General features: G+C 39.6%; 1 protein-coding gene across 8 annotated transcripts in view; it reads right to left on the bottom strand.

The window, feature by feature from the left end:
- dab1a (DAB adaptor protein 1a) overlaps positions 1-17,870 on the bottom strand; it is a 221,281-nt gene that overhangs the window by 76,978 nt on the left and 126,433 nt on the right. For 7 of the 8 annotated variants that reach the window (XM_087835853.1, XM_006790146.3, XM_006790143.3 and 4 more), the window contains exon 1: positions 3,452-3,717. The gene's annotated coding sequence lies outside the window, so the exon portion shown is untranslated. Of the gene's footprint in view, positions 1-3,451; positions 3,718-14,950; positions 15,008-17,870 lie in introns of those variants that run through there. The other variant, XM_006790144.3, reaches the window with a different exon arrangement.

Genomic DNA, 17,870 nt, shown 5'->3' with positions numbered 1-17,870 from the left:
CACATGCAGAAAGTGGATCAATGAGAAGGGCACCCAGCCAAGAGCCACTCAATTCTCCCCCCTCCCTCCATGTGAAACAGTGGGAGCCCTACTGAAAAAATACCCTTACTTAACATGTTGCCACCTGTTTAATATACCACAGAAAAGTAAACATAAGAATGAGCAGGGTTTTATTTTATTTAAGATTATACCTTTGACAGCGGTTTAAATCGAAGAAAAAGGGAGGAGTTCGTCTTAAAGTTCTTTCAAACATAATATTAGAAGCTCATAGTGTAAGGAAATCAAACCTGGCTTTCTGCACTGAGATACTCCGATGGACTTGACTTAATTTACAGTTCTACGGGCGGAAAAGCTCCAGTGACCGTAATGCATTAATTGCAAGGCAGTGGCTTCCTAAGAGAGAGACTGTGGCTTCAAGTCCCATCTGGGGTGTTTTAGAGAGTCTATAAGCTATCAAGGGAAAACTGTTTGCTTTGGCAATAGACAAAAAGACTTGAAGAAGAGCTGTGTGTAAAAGCTGCCATTGCTTTGGGAAAGGTCAAACACAAATTTCATTTCCACAATTTCACCTTTGAACTGAATAATATATTTGTTTTGGGGATATCTGCCTAGGAAGCAGACCAAACTAGTACATGCATATTAATTTTACTTCTACACAATCTTAAATTCTAATGAAACTGTCCCTTTTTAAACATACTGGTTCAAAATAGACCCAAGACTAACTAAACCTGAGTATGAACTAGTCCTAAAGACGATATAGAATTGGGAATTATTTTGTGTTGTGACATAAGATATAAAGCTGGGGGGGAAAAGACACTCCCCTCAAGTTTCCAGGTCAAACAGAAAAAGAAAATAATGAAGGCAGGGAACTTGATGAATGTTAGTTATCTACATGCACAAGTATAATTCCACTGCAGCTGCCATCTCATTGTTTTCGCCACAGCTAATTTAACGAAATGCCACTGAGGCACACACAGCCTCTGTCACATCCAGCAGGTAACTTGAATAGGCTGTCACTTTATTGTGATGTTGAATTGTATCCATAGCAACAAGTGTCACTGGGGTGCCTCGGCAAAAAAGGCAACAATGTGAATTATAAGTCAAACTCTGTTCATTACAAAGAACAAATGGACTAACATGCTGTATGCTATATTACCTTTACTCCTTTCACCTCTCGTGATGGTGCTTCAGTATAATAATGTGAAACATAACTAATTAAAAAATACCTCACTATGTATTATTCTTTGGCCAACACAAAAAGTTTGTGGTCTACACGCCTGCAGCTAAAAGCAAATTAAGTTGTATTTGAACTAAAGCTCAGTGATCAGCAAACAGCCAGGTCTTCACAAAGGCCTCAACATTTCTCTGTGATAGCAGTCATACCATTTAAACTTCACACGATGCACAGTTAAAGCAAAACCTTGAGCTCATTGCAATCCTTTTTAGATGGTGCTTCATTTTCCGACAGTTTGTGATTTTATGCAGGGATTTACATGGTGTCGCTAGAGTTTCTGTAGATCACAAAACAATGGGGTGAAAAGAAGGTTTTCCAACTGAGATACAAAATCAGCTACAAGCCAGCTTTTACAAAGGCAGTGAGACGCTTTAGGAACAGAACAGTAAGCTCCAGCTTCCAAAGATTTCATGACTTCAAGACTACATAAACTTAGAGAACCCTTTTCTCTTTAAGATTTAGTCCAACATTCATTCAGGAGCGTTGTCTACAGTTATCGAGTACACATAAAAACTAAAATTGCAGGAGGCAGCCTGGGTTCTGAAAAGTGACTGAGAATAGGCAAAAGGGAGGCTGTACATGGGACAGACGGAGCTGAGAATTGAAAGAGGAAGAAAGAGAGCCTTCAACAGTGTTTTCTTTGAGTTTCCTCACAATACTCTGAGGGTTTCTATGACAACCTGGAGTCGCCAGCTGGGTCTATACAGGCAGAAGTAGGAGGTCTGTTTGGCAGAAGAGGAAAAAGTATCCAAATACTTTACTCAAATCGAGTAACTCCAGTAAAATAGTCTGTCACTCAAACGTTTAGAGCTAAAAGTAGCATGGCGCAAGTTTTATTTAAAAATTGGCACTGGTCTGGTGTGGGCATTTTATCTGTGAGTACTGTAGAACTAACAACAGGTATCAGGAGTGGCATAATAGGTGAAGTGTTTCCATCTGAAATGCAGTACAACAGAGCACCATAAATTCAAAATACTCAAGTAAACTGACAGCACCTGACAATAAAAGAGCAGTTGTTGGGTAAACACATATACACGGAGATGTGCTTGGGTTGGACCAACCATGACGCACTGATGTTACCATATCCCCAATGACTGTATCGCAAGAAAAATATAATCTGAAACATGGGTATAAAACAAGTATTCACAATGGCATAAACCAGTTACACGAGCTACATCTAAGCAATACACTACGATGTATATAAAGCTGATGCGGCTTGTGCGCCAGACAGGGAGAGAGAAGAGAGTGAGGGTCTGCAGAGCGCCACGGCTTCATGATTAATGCGGCTTTTAGCTGCAGCGGATCCTGGGCCCCCCCAAAGCAACCTGACCGGGTTGGCCATTCAACTCTCCTCCCCTGGATCTGTCGCCCTCTCTCTTACCCTATCAACCAAAACCTAGTGATTGAGGACCATCTGTAGCTCACACACCATTACATAGATTTCTACACTTTCACTTCAACAGAATCTCATCATGTTTTGCGTTTCAGTACATTTTATACCCCTCCTATTGTGAGACAGCCCTGTAAAACCTCGGACAAACGCCAATACATCAGAAACATCAGAAGAGAATTAAAAAGTTTTTTTTTTATATAAACTTGTTTATTTAAAAAAAAAAGAAGAAAAAAAGTCAATCACAGTAAGGTCACAAGAGACACGTAAAAAAGCTATCTTCAAGAAAAATCCCATAAAGTATAATACGGTAACTATAAAGTCAGGGCACTCCTATGTCAAATTTTGCCCCAGTGGGGTAGGAAACACGTGTGTTTCAGAGAGAGAAAGGAATAAAACTTATGGTTTCGACACTTTATAGTCGTTAAGCGCGTAAATCTGTTGCGGAATCTCCGAGTGTGGGGACGCCCCGTAAAACTACACACGCCAAATGCACCAAACCGCTGTCTTCCCTCCCGCCTTACAGCACACACACAGCCTCCCTCTACTATTTCTCTGAGAGGGTCACTCCCCCCACAAGCCTCAATCCACACACACACAAACACACACATACATACATGCGCTAAAATCCCGATGCACCAGCAGCAGCAATAGATAATTCATTGCAGTGTCAGTGGCAGAGCACACAGAATCCACAGGCTTCTGATCACATTCAACTATCACACAGCGATCTAAAAAGTACACGCTGGCAGGACCTTACGCACAGGACGAAATTTGCCACTTGTTCTGTTCATTTCCATTCGGGCTGTTTGCGTTGACGCACTTACCTTTGCACTACTGCGAAAAAGAGCACAGTTAGTTCCCATTTTCAGAAAAGGCTTTAGTCTCCATTCATTCCCGTGAATCCCCTCCTGGTTTATTCAGACATCCACAGTGTGTTTCAGCAGGGAGAGTAATCCAGTTTTCCATGCCGGAGAGAGCGCGTGCGAGCTTCGTTACATCTTTTCCCACAATCCTCACAAAACTATGCCAGGCTTCTTTCAGCGCTTTTTTTTTTCTCCGCTCCTCGGTCCTATGCCCCCCTCTTCTTTCCTCTCCCTCTCTCTCTCTCTGAGGTTGCCTGGTTACCTCTATCTGTAGGCTGGTTCAGACCGCCGGCCTGCAGCCAATCACAAGGCTGGGTTCATCTTAACCCCTCCGCTGCTGAACTGTCCTGATTTCCAGCTTTCAAGGAGTAAGGGGAGATTGGAGGTAGGAGTGAAGAGGAGAAAAGGAGAAGCACTGGGTGATGGTGAAGGATTTAAAAATGCCTATTACAGAACTATAATGACCACAAAAAAAGAAAGAAAAAAGTGGATGAGTGTGGAGGAGGAGCTTACTGGTGGATTTAGGTTTAAAATGAAGACACGTGGAAACAAAGTCCTTGTGAATGGAGAGGCTGCATCGCTGTTGGGACAGACAGCACTGGATGTAGCTTAGAGGCAAGTTTTAAGATGACTGTACTGTCCAAAATTCACCATCATCACACATCAACTCTTTTTCTGCACACCAAGTATTGCTGGCATACAAAACCCACTCACCGAAACATGAATGCACCAGCCAGTCATCACCCAGTCATTCAGCACAGACTATTGATTGGTTAACCACCCACAGTTAAGTCATGCAGCCCAAATCATTTCTGAGTCATGCACTTGGCAGATTCACCATGGTGTCTAACCTTCCTGCTCAGAGAGTGGGACCACACACTTAAAGTTTTCAAGTTCAAGTTCAAAGTTTTGAAGAAATGAAAGAAAAGTGTCCTAAAGACAGAAAATACATCTTCCTTAATGTTGTTGATTAATTAGTATAAGACTGATAAAAAAATGTAATTATAAAAGTGATGCAACTATACTGAGCTGACTGAATCATATTTTTCAGTTGCATGATTTTCCTCCAGTCTCCCATAAGCCTTAATCTTGTGCAGCCTGTCCTCATTTAATCCTTCCCTTTTACTTTTTTATTCCTGCACCTCATCTTCTCTCTTTCTCCCCCAGTCTCTGGCCTTAAATCATCCCCTACTCTCAAATGTGTTGCGCTTCTGTGGGGAGTTTAGGAGCTTCAGCACGGACACGATTCCTCTGATCTCTGCAAACACTGGAAGACACTCGGCACTCCTCCATTTAAAATCTCTTCCGTGTTCAAACAAAGATAGAGGTCTTTATTTTAATGTAAGAGTATGACACAAGCATAGTGTGGATTATGTTAAAAATACTACTTAGGAATAAACAAAAAGGTATAAAAGTATTTTTTCCAGACATCTTAGCATTAGTTTTTGCCACTTCACACGTCATACGTAGCATGATCTTGCCATGTTTCGAAAACATTCTTGCAATACAAATAATGCTAGCTTTTATCAAAGTAACCCAGTTCAGAGAATGATCAGGGGACTGCCAGTTCCATGATACTCAGCATAAATATGAACCTACATCACATAGAAACAAAGCAAATGGCAGAGCATTCAGAATGTAATCCATCCAGTGAAGGTGAATGTTTCCAACAGCATGCTTAGACATGGACACCCATGCGACGAAGCTCACGGTGCCCAATTTCTGTGTTGATGTTAACGCTATAAGAGTTTTGGAACTCAAAAGTCATCAAAGTGTTGGCGACTTTTACGCATCGTGTGCCTCAGCAGTCAGCAGCCCTCCTCTGTAATTTTATATGTTCTATCACTTTGTGGTTGAGATGCTGTGGTTCCTAAACAATTCCACTTTGTTATAATACCACTTACAGCCACTCGAGGAATATCTGGAAGGGAAGACGTGCAGCAGTGACATCCTCTTACAGTACCACATTCAGATTCAATAAGCTCTTTTGAACAACCCAGTCACTATGGTTGTCAGAGCAGACTGCATGGCTAGGTGCTTAATTGTATACATCTGTGGCCATTGGATTGAAAGCCCCTCAACTCAAAGATTAAAAGGTGTGGACCAATATTTTTCCCACATAGTGTATCTTGCAGCATCATTGTTTCTCCTGTTAATCTCTGTAAAGAAAGCCTTCCATTGCTGCACCCTTCTGTTCCAATTCATTAACAAACTTTTCCAATTATCTACTGTCACTAGAACAGTTAAATAGGGTTTGGCCTTTGTTTCACCTCCTGAGAAGGACTTTAGCGACTGCTGCTTATCCCAGGAAATCATTACTGGGTAGTCTTCTCTTTACAGGACTTTCAAATGTGCTTTTCTATCTCTGCAAAAGGCTTATACACATGATATTGTGGGTAACTTCTGGTTTGCTTGACTGTGCTTCGGATAGAACTGGTGCAGTTTTCACAGTGGTTTTTCACCCAGACGCATACCCCTTAGAAAACTTCAGTCAGGCCAGGATCAGATGCAGAAAAAGTCCTTTTTGCTTAGAATAACAATTTAGCTTCAGACTTCTTCACTCTTCTTCCCTTAGTTCTTAATATCACTGTTCCTTTGAAAAGAGATATATACCCCACCAATGCCTACACATAGATTTACACATATACTAACACATATATTTATTCAAGTGCAATAAATTCTATATCCTTTTGGATTATTTCAAAGTTTTCTTCAAAACATGCAAATTAATGGTCTCCTCAAATAAAGAAAAATCTATTCTAATATTTTTGGATCTAACTGCGTGAGAAAGTGAAGAAATAGAGAGGACTGCTTTATCTGTTAGATCAACAAAGAACGATTGGATTACTCTCAAATTATAACTACAGCCATTACTTAAGATGTGTTCAGACTAGTGTGAGACTAGCAGAGACTAGCATTAATAATCTAAATTAGGCCACAACAAAGGTACAGATATGATGGTAACAGAAGAGTCTCCTAAAAGAAGAAAAAAACATGGATATATTAAAATGCATATAATATATATATACACAAATATAAATGTTATCACCGTCCACAGTTGTTTTTTTATAGCCACTGTACAAGTTTTAGCTTCTAAAAGGGATGTCAATCGTATTTCATCATCTCACAGAAACCTCAAGTAACACATCCCCATGAACGCGACGCCCTGTTTTGATTTCGGGGGTTTTTGTCGTTTATTTTTTGTCTCATTACTATCAATCCTTCATGTTCTTTCTATGATTACTGGTTAGATCTTCAAGCCAAGAGATACTGCCATTTGACCAGGAGTGACAATGTGATGCCGAGTGACTCAATATCGTGCAAGCTTTGTGGTTATAAAATGGGTAAAATGTTAGTAGCTCTCGTTCATAAATCTACTCCTGTGCTTCTAAACCTCATTTGAATAATAAATACTCCTTCTCCACCTCACATTTCTCCCTAAACTTTTCACCCCATCATATAACCTCATGCAGTGCCTCACCACTCTCTCCTAACATCATCCTTCCGCTCCCTGTGCTAACCGTAGTCAGCTCTCTCTATCTATGCAGAGCCCTCCTCTCTATCTCCTTCCCACACTTCAGTATCTCTGCCCGTTTTGCCGTATCATCCTCCCTTAGTATCTCTTCTCTCGCTTACCTTTCTCTGCTCTCAGTCTCTGTCCGTCTGTCTCAGCTTGGTTGAACAGATAATTCCTCATGTGGGAAGTGCTGGGAGTGTTACTTTAAAATGTATTTCAGTACATATTACAGAATATATTCATTTAAATGCTATCTTTAATGTATTGAGTCAGATTGCTCAAAGTGAACAACATATTTAACACTTTGAAATGTGTACTACACTGATGCCAAAAAACAGTTTATCTAATGGCGATGTTTTGATTAGCGTTTAGTAGCACCAAGTTCCCATAAAAGCCAGCAGACCAGATAAGAATTAAACTGAATTTATAGTTCCACAGAAAATTTTGTTTTCACTTTGTGTGTGTGTATGTGTTAGTCCCCGTAGGGAAATTGCTCCTCTGCATTTAACCCATTCACCCAGTGAAGCAGTGGGCAGCCACCAATGCAGCACCCCGGGAGCAGCGTGTAGGGACGGTACCTTGCTCAGGGGTACCTCAGGGTAGCTGTTCAGTGGAGTCGAACCCCCGACCTTCCGATCATGGGGCAACCACTCTACCTACTGAGCTATCCCTGCCCAACTTTGCTGCCTTACAAAAATTCATCTTAAAATAAATAAAAAAAATAAAAATATCAAAAGGTTACTGGCCATTGAACAGAATACAGGTTTAAGGTTCCTAATTGGCTTCACCTTTCAAACTCATCACAGCTTATATAGAAGAACAAAAGACAGCCAACACATTTTTTTTTTAAATCTGGTACAGTATATTTTGTCAAACAGTTGGAGAATAGTATTTCTTTCAGCTTGCAAAAGTCCCTGCATGTCACTAGTAGGCAGTATAAGTAGGTGCAGTAGCAATAGATAATTAGACCTGCATTCAACTAAACTATAAGTATTCTTTATGATGACAGCAGACTTTAAAAAGTAATAACTTCATGTACTCTTTTGATTGAAGAATGTAACTGTCTGTTAATTACTAGATATTTAGATTGTAACTTTGACTCATATTTTGTATTCTAAGTTCCTTTGACTTGTAGTGTACCCTGCTACAGCCAAGCACTGGATGTTGCTAAATCAGTAGATAGCTTTCTCACCTTCCACTAACACCTGTCACACACTCACGCACACACACATAACCACTCATTCCCGTGGACACATACAGCTCTTTTAGGACAATCCATGGGAATGTCCAGATGGATATGATCTGACGGTCAGCTCCAGTGTACTGTTCAAAAAGAATATTTATTTCAGAGGATTAGGATTTCTCTAATTCACACATATTCAGCAAGGGGACAAAGAAGGAGATAGGAGAGGAAAAAAGAAAACTAGGGACAGAGAGCAAAAAAAAAAAAAGGGAAAGAAAAAAATGAAGCGCAGAAAGAATGGAAATTTGTGCATATTATCAGCAAAACTGGTCAAACTCGTTAAAGGCAACAAAAGCAGCCCTCTAATTGCCTGAGCATAGTTCTGCAGAGCTGAACTGATGTAAACGCTACACAGTACAGTGGTACTATGGACAGTCAGTTCAGCAAAAGCTTGGGTAGAACCTTGAGGCCTCTAACATGTTGGACCTGCTATAATTCAGATTCAGGGTTAAACATAAGCTGTGACTGGGGAAATTTCTGCATAGAAGGTCAAACCATATCTTATCACAACTCAACAGAGATGTGATGTCAGTGGTGTCAGTTATAGATGCACTACCATCGAGATGGAATAACCCAACCCAACAGAAAAGTCGAGTCATTATTATTTATGTGTCTGCTGAACACAAGTTGTTTCACTTGTTAAAGAGCCAATTGTAGCCATGTGTTCGAAGTCTTGTACCTCTATACTGCAATCAAATATGCCCACTGTGGTCACATGACTATACAATAAAACTGTTACAATCACTTGACACCTACGAATGACACAGTCTCCTCTGACAAAGCATCAATATGTCTGGAGGTGAATTTGAGAGACCCATCTACACAAGATGGGTTTCAACAAGACAAGATTAAGTGATGAGCCAAATGTACACACAAGGATACAATGACCTATCTCATCAACTCTCTCCTGTATTTCGCCACACATCCAGAGTTGTGTGCGCGCGAGTGTGTGTGTCAGAAAGAAGGAACTAAAAAGTGAGAGGGATAGCAGAGGTTGATGGCATGGAGATATGACACTAGACCCCCTTCTGAAGATGAAATATCACAGTTCAACTGCAGCTATCAAAGCATGCCACTCTTCAATAACTCAGATGTATCAGGATATCAAACACCTGACAGATGTGAAGGGAGGAAAAGAGCATGTGGAGATGAGGAGAGATGGCTTTTTGAGATGGAAAATAGATCAGAAAGGAATATATATATTGACTGTTATAGAACTATCCTACTAATGGTTGGTAGGACCGAAAAACAGCGCAGAGGCACTAATCATGGCAGCATAGAAACAAGCTCTGAGCATGAGATCAACAGAGGATGGGGTCTACCACCTGGGGTCCACTGAAGAGACCCCAGGTGCAGGCGGTGCAAAGATACCCTTAAGATAATTCAGCACATAACAGCAAGGTGCACGATGCTAGTAGGCAAGGCATACATGGAACGCTATAATAAAGTGGCTGGTATAGTACACACGAACATCTGTGCAGAGTATCAAAATGGGAAATGCCCCCTAGAGTGGTTGAGAGAGGAGCTTGACAAGAAGTGGAAGGTGAAGTGACCGGTGGTGCCTGTGGTAATCTGAGCACTTGGGGCAGTGACCTCAAAGCTGGGTGAGTGGCTCGTATGTATTCTCATGCACTCTCAACAACAGAACAAGGTTGACTCGAGTAGTTGACTTGGGATGATTTGGTTTGTGTGTGAGCGCGTCTGTGCATGTGCACCAACCCGCAGGGGGTTAAACACAACAACGTGAGGCAGAAATGTCACACATTTATGCTTTTATCAGGATGTGTAACTTTGAGGGCTTCTGCCTCTGAAAGCTTCCATCATGTTTCATCATGTTTCATTAAAACATTTGCATATACAGACATGGGAATCTACACACATAGATGCCCTCTAGCTACCTTGAACGAGGGGGGAAAAAGGGTATCCCATCCTTCTATAATAACAGCTATGAGCCCTACCACCATCCTAAACTCACTTTACTTTCAGTCTAGACACCCTAAACCAGGTTTTCAGATTAGTTTGTTATGTTATGGATTGATACCAATTCACCAGTTTTACTTGTGGTGGTGGTGGTGGGGGGCTTTATCAATAGGAACAGCTGCAAAACATGTGAAAAGACAATTAAAAGTTAAAAATATATGTACTTCATATATTCTAAAGTTGTTAAGTGGGCCAGATTGGAGTCTTTGGCAGGCCGATTTTGGCCCCTGGGCCTTATGTTTGACACCCCTGCATTAAAGTTTTCAAAAAAAATGAGAAAATAAGCATAGAAATACACAAACCAAATGCTTAAATATTATATGAATGTATATATGTATCATAATAGGAACATAATTTGGGCCTGAGAAGTAATTAAAGAAGGTTATTAGCAGGAAAAGATTAACAGGATTTTAAGTGACAGGCGCAGTGGTGATAACATTACCAGCAACATTAGCATGAGCTGATGTGTTTTGTCCATGAATTAAGTTGTCAGTGAAGCTTTAATTTCCATCAGTTTTGTAGACTGTTTTGCAGCTCTGATTTATTTTTCTGTTTATTTGTGTTCACGAAAATTATTCAAGAAAAAGCCTTTTATTTGATTTCTGACTGAATATGGAGCAAACATATTAAGCACCTGCTAGTCAGACATTCTCCTATACCGGCAATGTGTCTACTGCTGTCTGCTATCTCAAATATTTCTAATATACACACAAAAACAAAAGCACATTTATAGATATTGTGTTTTTAATGCAGTTTCTGATAAATATAAAATACTAATTTATGGTTTTTTTTTACATTTTTTGATGCCTTTTTAAATACTGACAATGAGCAAATATATGTAAAAAAAGAGTTAAAATGCTCACTTGTTAGTGAGTATCCTATTATAACAGGTGAAGTTTGGATAGTCAAGCTGACAACAGTTTTAGTGCATGCTCAATATTGTAAATAATGCAGAATAGGCTGAGTCTCATGGATGTCGTCTTCATTCATTTTTACTGGTTCAGTTACACAGTAGTACTCAAGCTTTCTTTGCTTCCCTCTGTGCTTGATAGCTTGTCCAGTATGTCTGGACATGTGCAGATGTAGGCATGCAGGCGTGTATTTAATGTGATAAACACACCTTTTAGTTGAGGTCACAAAAAAAACAACAGGTTAATGGTTTGCTGCTAATTGCTTTTTGATTGCTGGAGTTAATTACTAGACACACACTTCAGAACAGGTTTCCTTTATAGCACTGGTATTAACCTCACAGTGTCTTTCTCACTCTTTTCTGTGTGTCAGATTCAGAAAAAATGTCAAGCGACTTTATAGATTAATATAAAATTTGCTTATACTGTTGAATTAAAAAAAAAAAATACAAATATTGTGCTTTGTGACGGTAATGAAAACACTCTTGATGGCTCTGCCAAGACTGCCTTGTCTCTTTTATTTTTTAGCATTTTCATGTTTACAAACCTAGGCAGGTTTAAAAAATTGCAGAATAGAAAATGGTATTGGTTTTTAGAATGCCTTTTCCTTTTGATGCTGTAAAGCACAATGCTGAAAGCAAGGACACAGCAGGAACTCCAGCCCTCTGTGTTTTCTGAGGCTACACACTATTGCTAACTGCATTACTTTAGTAGATATGGCCAGATACACAGCTGATGAAACTCTGTACCCTCCACCTCAACTTTAACTCAAAACACGTGTATACTTGTGTTTCAGGGAGAAATTGTGTTTCTGTGCCAGTGTGAGTCAACGTGTACTTTGGTTAGTGAGTGAGGGATGCCTGGGGCTCATTGCTCATCTCAGTGGGTATAAATAGAAAAATTGAGAGCCAGGAATATAAGGGCATCATTGTGTGTCTGAGGGGGGTGAGAGGCTGCGAGAAGAGAAAAAAAAACATCTAATCTGATAGCAGGTGGATTCAAAGCTAAAGAATCCACCTAAATCGAACGGCAAGTATAATTTGTCTGATTGAAACTATATTCAAATTGCCACCAGCTAAATAACCTGGGTCAGTATAAAGTGTAATGTGAGCATCCAGAACTAATTTTTCAAAAGCAGGCTCAGATTTTTGCAAAAGGTGCCTTCATGACACTTTTTTTCCCTTCCTCTGGGTTTTCTTGGGTCATTCATTTTTCTTTTTTCTTTTTTTGCAGAGGCAGACCTTTGGGAATTTGCCAACACCAACCCAGAAACAGCTCCTTGAAAAGAGTCCAGACATTTAAACAAAATAAAGATTTGGTTAAAAACATGAAAGGAATTGAGACATTTTTGCAGGACACTGAAAAGATATTTAGAAAAAGACATTCCTATGTGTGAAAACCTAATTTCAAAACTTCTATGCTTTGCTTCTTCTTATTAATTTTTATGCTTCCAAAAATTTTGAAACTTCTAAATTAATATGTAAAAAACAGATGCGATTTATCTATCTTTGATTATTTTTCATGAATTCTTTTCTTGAAGATGTCAAACTGTGTCTGTTCTTTGAATTATCATATTGTAGCACATTCATAAACAATTAAGTATCTGATTAAAAGCTCTATGAAAATCTAGGTTTACAAGAAACCGTCAATGGATCACATTAAACACAGCATCATCGCGTCAGATTAAAAAGCTGTCCGCATTAACATTTTGCTGGCTGACTATCCAGGTCGAACTCCTCTGCATGTGTGGAGTACTGAGGGTAGGGATGGGTATTGATAAGATTTTCACGATTCCGATTCCATTTTCGATTCTGTTTAACAATTCGATTCTTTATCGATTCTCTTATCGATTATTTTTTTTAAAAAAAAAGGAGAACACTAAGGTCAATTAGCTTAGATCTTTGTTTTATATCTTCTCTTTGAACAAGATAGAAATTTAGGAGTAACACGGCCTTACAAACCCAACAGTGAGATCTTAACAGATCCAACCTACGGCTCTTCAATGGGGTGTCACAGGGTCCCCAGGGAAAAAAATTGTGAATGTAAAATAATAAAATAAATATTCTTCTGTAGCAATTACACAAGAATATCCAATAATGTCCCTGCCTACAATTAAACACATTCACTTACCGAAAATCGGGGGCATCTGCTGTGGCAAATGGGTGCAAGCCTTTTACCACAAACTTAGTCACTGCTCGGTGACATTCGTCTATCCTGGCCTGAAAGGAGATGCTACCGGTAGACTGTAGCAAGAACTGCCAGCATCTGAGCCAGACTCTGTCTGTCTCTCTCATCATGGTCACCTAAATGCACAGTAATGGCAGGTTTTGTAATAAGGCAGATCGCGCTAACATAATATGCACTGTTAGTTGATTATTTACCTGCCGCATTAACGGGAGAGGACGTGCAAACGTTACCGCTGCTGCTGGGTTGAGATTCACGAGTCCGGAGCGGAATTAAAAACACGACATTCATTTAAGGTTATCGCGTGTTTTGTGAGCAAATGCTTTTGCATATTCGTAGTGTTTCCTCCCTTAAATGAAATATCTACTTTGCAAGTATTGCAAGTTGCCCTGTTGTCATCCGTTCTCGTAAAGTATAACCAAACTTTTTAGCGTTTGAGCCGCCATGTTTCCTGCCAGGTAAATGACGCTCCGCAACGTGGTGACATCATTCGGGGCGACTGGAATCGATAAGGGAATTCCAAGGAATTGAAACAGTGGGAACCGGTTCTCAACAAGAACCGGTTTTCAATACCCATCCCTAACTGAGGGAGGGGAATGTTTTGGGATAGGGACCACCTTCACTGTGCTGTGTTTATTTGCAGTTTCATGTATCAGAAATTGTTTGATAAACAGCATTTTTTGGTTTTAGGATTGAAAGATATTCCATTGAAGTTGAGATAAAAATGGGAAATGATGGAACGTTGTTCTTAAATACATGATTTCTTCGCCGTGTCTTTGGCTGATTTTTCACCACTGCTCCACCTAAGCATTTGGGAACAATACTTACATGTACTTTTCATATTTGGAAAAAAAGATAAGCTGCCATTAGTAATATTTGTACGTGTACCTGGAGCCGACATTGTGTGGATATCAGATCACAACAATTCACGACCAAACAAAATAAGAAACAACAACTAGTTGTGATCTGTACACATATTAAAATTTCAGTTTTGAAACAATGTTTAACCCATTTCTGAAAGCTTAGTACCATTTAGGAATCTTTCAGACCTATAATCAATGGAAAATTACTGTGTGTAAGCATGAATTTATGGTTAAAATTATAGTTCTGTTTAGGTCTCTGTCTTCACCTTTCCATTTACAGCCACATTTAAAAGCAAAGGGGCATCTTTTTAAAGACTGAGTGGCTGACCACATTTAGTCCAGACAACAACATCCATGGATGTCTGATGCTTTATTGGGGTACTAATTTGTTTATAGCATTTAGTATGAGTTTACTCTACTGTTAGCAGTAAATTGAAAATAGTCATTTTCCATAATCAATAACAAAGGGTAACAAATATAAGCTTTGCAGCAAAATGCAAAACAAAGAACTGTAAACAAGACATGGTATGTGCATCTGACATGCTTTATCATTCACTGAGGATATTTGAGTGCTTCACACAGGGTATTGTATTCACACAGACACTTAAGTGTATTACACAGTACATAGCGTTCTCTCAAAGTGTCACATTTTTGGTCAACTTTCTGAATAAAAGGTAGAACTGAACAAATAAGATGAGAGGGCAGCGCCTCTCATAACGTGTTAAAAGCACACAAGTGTGTGTGCTCTCAGAAGTGAATGCATACCTTAGCGTCACCACACCTGGTGTCCATATCACTGCTCCTCAAAGAGGGAAAATGCACCTGTAGAAGAGAGCGAGGGAGAAAAAAGGAAGGGGGGAGAGAGGGATATAACATTAAGAAAAAGCACTTGTCAGGTAACCCATTAGAGTACCATTACAATACCAATCTCTTTTCCACATCTTTCCCTTTCACAGTGTGTGTGTGTGTGTGTGTATATAATTCTCCTTGTGTGCCTCCAGTCACCAACGGGGATATGAGATCATTACCTGTGACTGCGAGGCTAATGTCATGCACAGCCTCAAAACACACATATACACACATAAGCGTACACACAAGCAGACTAAAGAGAATAATGTGACTCTGCCTCAGTAACAAAACTACGGTGACCGCAGGGCTCGTCTCCATTTGGATAAGGCACGCTGTTTTACAACCTGCTTCCAACACCGGCAGATGAGAGAAACAAGAGGATAGAGAGAAGAGGGAGAAATGATAGAAACATGAATTGAGGGGATTCTAATTGGAGACATGGTGGGAACGAATAGCTCGCTCTTTCTGATGGAGAAAAAAAAAAACAGATGAGCTGCACTAAACCGGGAAAAAGGTACAGCTGCAGACATAATGTATGCCTCAGAATACGCTCATTAGCAGTCGTGGGAATGTGAATGACAGATGCAGATGGAGATGATGGGAGGGGTGGAAATGGGTCAGAAGGTGGAGATGACTGTCCTGGCCTCTAATTAACTTTTCCATCAGCCTATGGCTCTTACTTCCTATTATCGCCGCTTGCTCCTTTACTCCTACTGCAACCATATGACAAGAGTATGTAAAGGAAAAAAGGCAGGAACATGTGTCTTTGTCTACACTAAAGAGACTATTCATTTTCATACAGAAATATGCCTTTTTTAACTCTAATATTCAACATCATTACAGGTGCAGAGCAGGGATTTGAAGCACAGGTTAATGATTCCAGTTCAGATCAAGAGTTTCCATCCAAACTTCCCTCACAAAGAGAGGCTGGGGCAACTGGTCAGCTTTTTTTTGACATGCAGGTCCAAATGCAACATGCTGACTTCATCACCATAAAATATTTCTCTGCATTAATCTGTGCAGACATTTGTATGTACCATATTTTTTGGACTATGAGGCGCACTTATTAAAATCCTTTAATTTTCTCAAAAAATCGACAGTGCGCCTTATGTATGAATTCTGGTTGTGCTTACTGACCTCGAACCGATTTTATGTGGTGCATAAATATGTTTTAGTACGACATTAGTAAGCTACGAAGCCGCATCGTCTGGTGGATTGTCGTAGCATTACAGCTACAGTAGTCAGGAGCCTCGCGGAGTAATCTGGGTCCAAAACTCTGTCCGCTTCAGGTCCCAAAGTCAAACGAACACTGTGGCATCACTGAGAGTTAAAAACTGTCTAAATCCTTTCATCTTTAATAAAATCATCAGCGTTGCTGCTTTACCAGGTGTAACAATTAAGTTTAACATCCAGCCATCCATGAAAACTGAATTTATTAAATTTAACGGAGTTAGAAGTTAGCAGGAAGTTAGCTCGCTAGTGTCCACCTAAACATGATATAGCATGTTCTGACTGAGAGATTTTTGAAAGAATTAAAACATACAGCTCTGCTACCACTTCCAACATAAATGAAGACAAAAAAAACAAACAGCAGTGACTTTTGTAGGGTTACTGAAGTTGGACTAGCTGGTCTATAATGATGTGCTACGTGATCACTAGCGACACAGCTATGTTAGCATAACATAAATAGTGAAGCTGAAGGATGAACGCTAACTTTTTTCCACTCGACAAAAGTTAACGTGAGGCTTCCCGAAGGTTAGGGACAAATGCAATTGCATGGCAGGCTGCTGTAAACGAACCAAACTTCAATCAGGAGAACAACTGAGATAATCTATCCACAAAACACGGTTAGTCATTAATATACTGCAACAACATGGGAATAGAGCAGCTGCGAGAGAATTCAAAATTAATCAATCAATGATACGGGTGAGGAGGAAGCAAGAAGAATGAGTTGAGTAAAGTTTGATTTATCTGACTGTTTTATTTTGCCTAATGCGCCTTATAATCTGGTGCGCCTTATGTATGAAAACAGAGCCCTTCATCGACAGTGCACCTTATGGTCCAAAAAATACGGTATATTCACAGAAATACAATGACTACATACACTTTCAAAGGGAGGCATGCGTGGGACTTCCATCATATAATTTTAATGTAGAATCATGAAGCTTTTTGAGAGTCTTCAATTGCTTTGTGAATCTGGCAAATTATACTATTAATACCCAATGACCTCTCAGCATGCTTATTTTAAGATTTCAATTATGAACAATAACATAATTTCAAGGGTAGTATTATTAATTTATATGAAATCTGTAACTCTCTCTCTTTATCGCTGTGTATGTATGCATTCCTGTTATTGAGGCCAAAAGAGTAATTCACATGATCTACAATACTAAACTATATAGTTTATTTTCTTGCTGATAAACTGAAAAAAATAAAGACAGGTTTATTCTATTTATTCTTGCATTGTTTAGATGCACAAACAAAAAACTGTGTCAGGACCCGTTTCCTCCCCCACACTGAACTACATATGGTAATGCTGTGATTCCCTCTCTCCTCAGAGTCTTCTTCTACTCCAGTCATCTCCTGTTCCCATTTAATTGTCTCTTTCAATCTAATTTTGTTTTCAATTTCAATTACTTAAACGTCACATTAGCAACACTGCACAGACACAAAGAGTATTAACAATGCGATTCACAGAACGTATGATTTCATTCTGTCTCCTTCACACTCTCGCTCCCTCGCCTCCCAAACATGCACACCGACTATGTGTCTCCCTCATAATCATGTTGGAATCATGAGGAAAGACATAGGAATATAAAATATTAACTGCACATTT

Source organism: Neolamprologus brichardi, chromosome 23 (assembly GCF_056152115.1).
Source record: "Neolamprologus brichardi isolate AB-2024 chromosome 23, ASM5615211v1, whole genome shotgun sequence".
Lineage (NCBI taxonomy): Eukaryota > Metazoa > Chordata > Actinopteri > Cichliformes > Cichlidae > Neolamprologus > Neolamprologus brichardi.
This window is presented reverse-complemented; position numbering and strand designations above follow the sequence as displayed.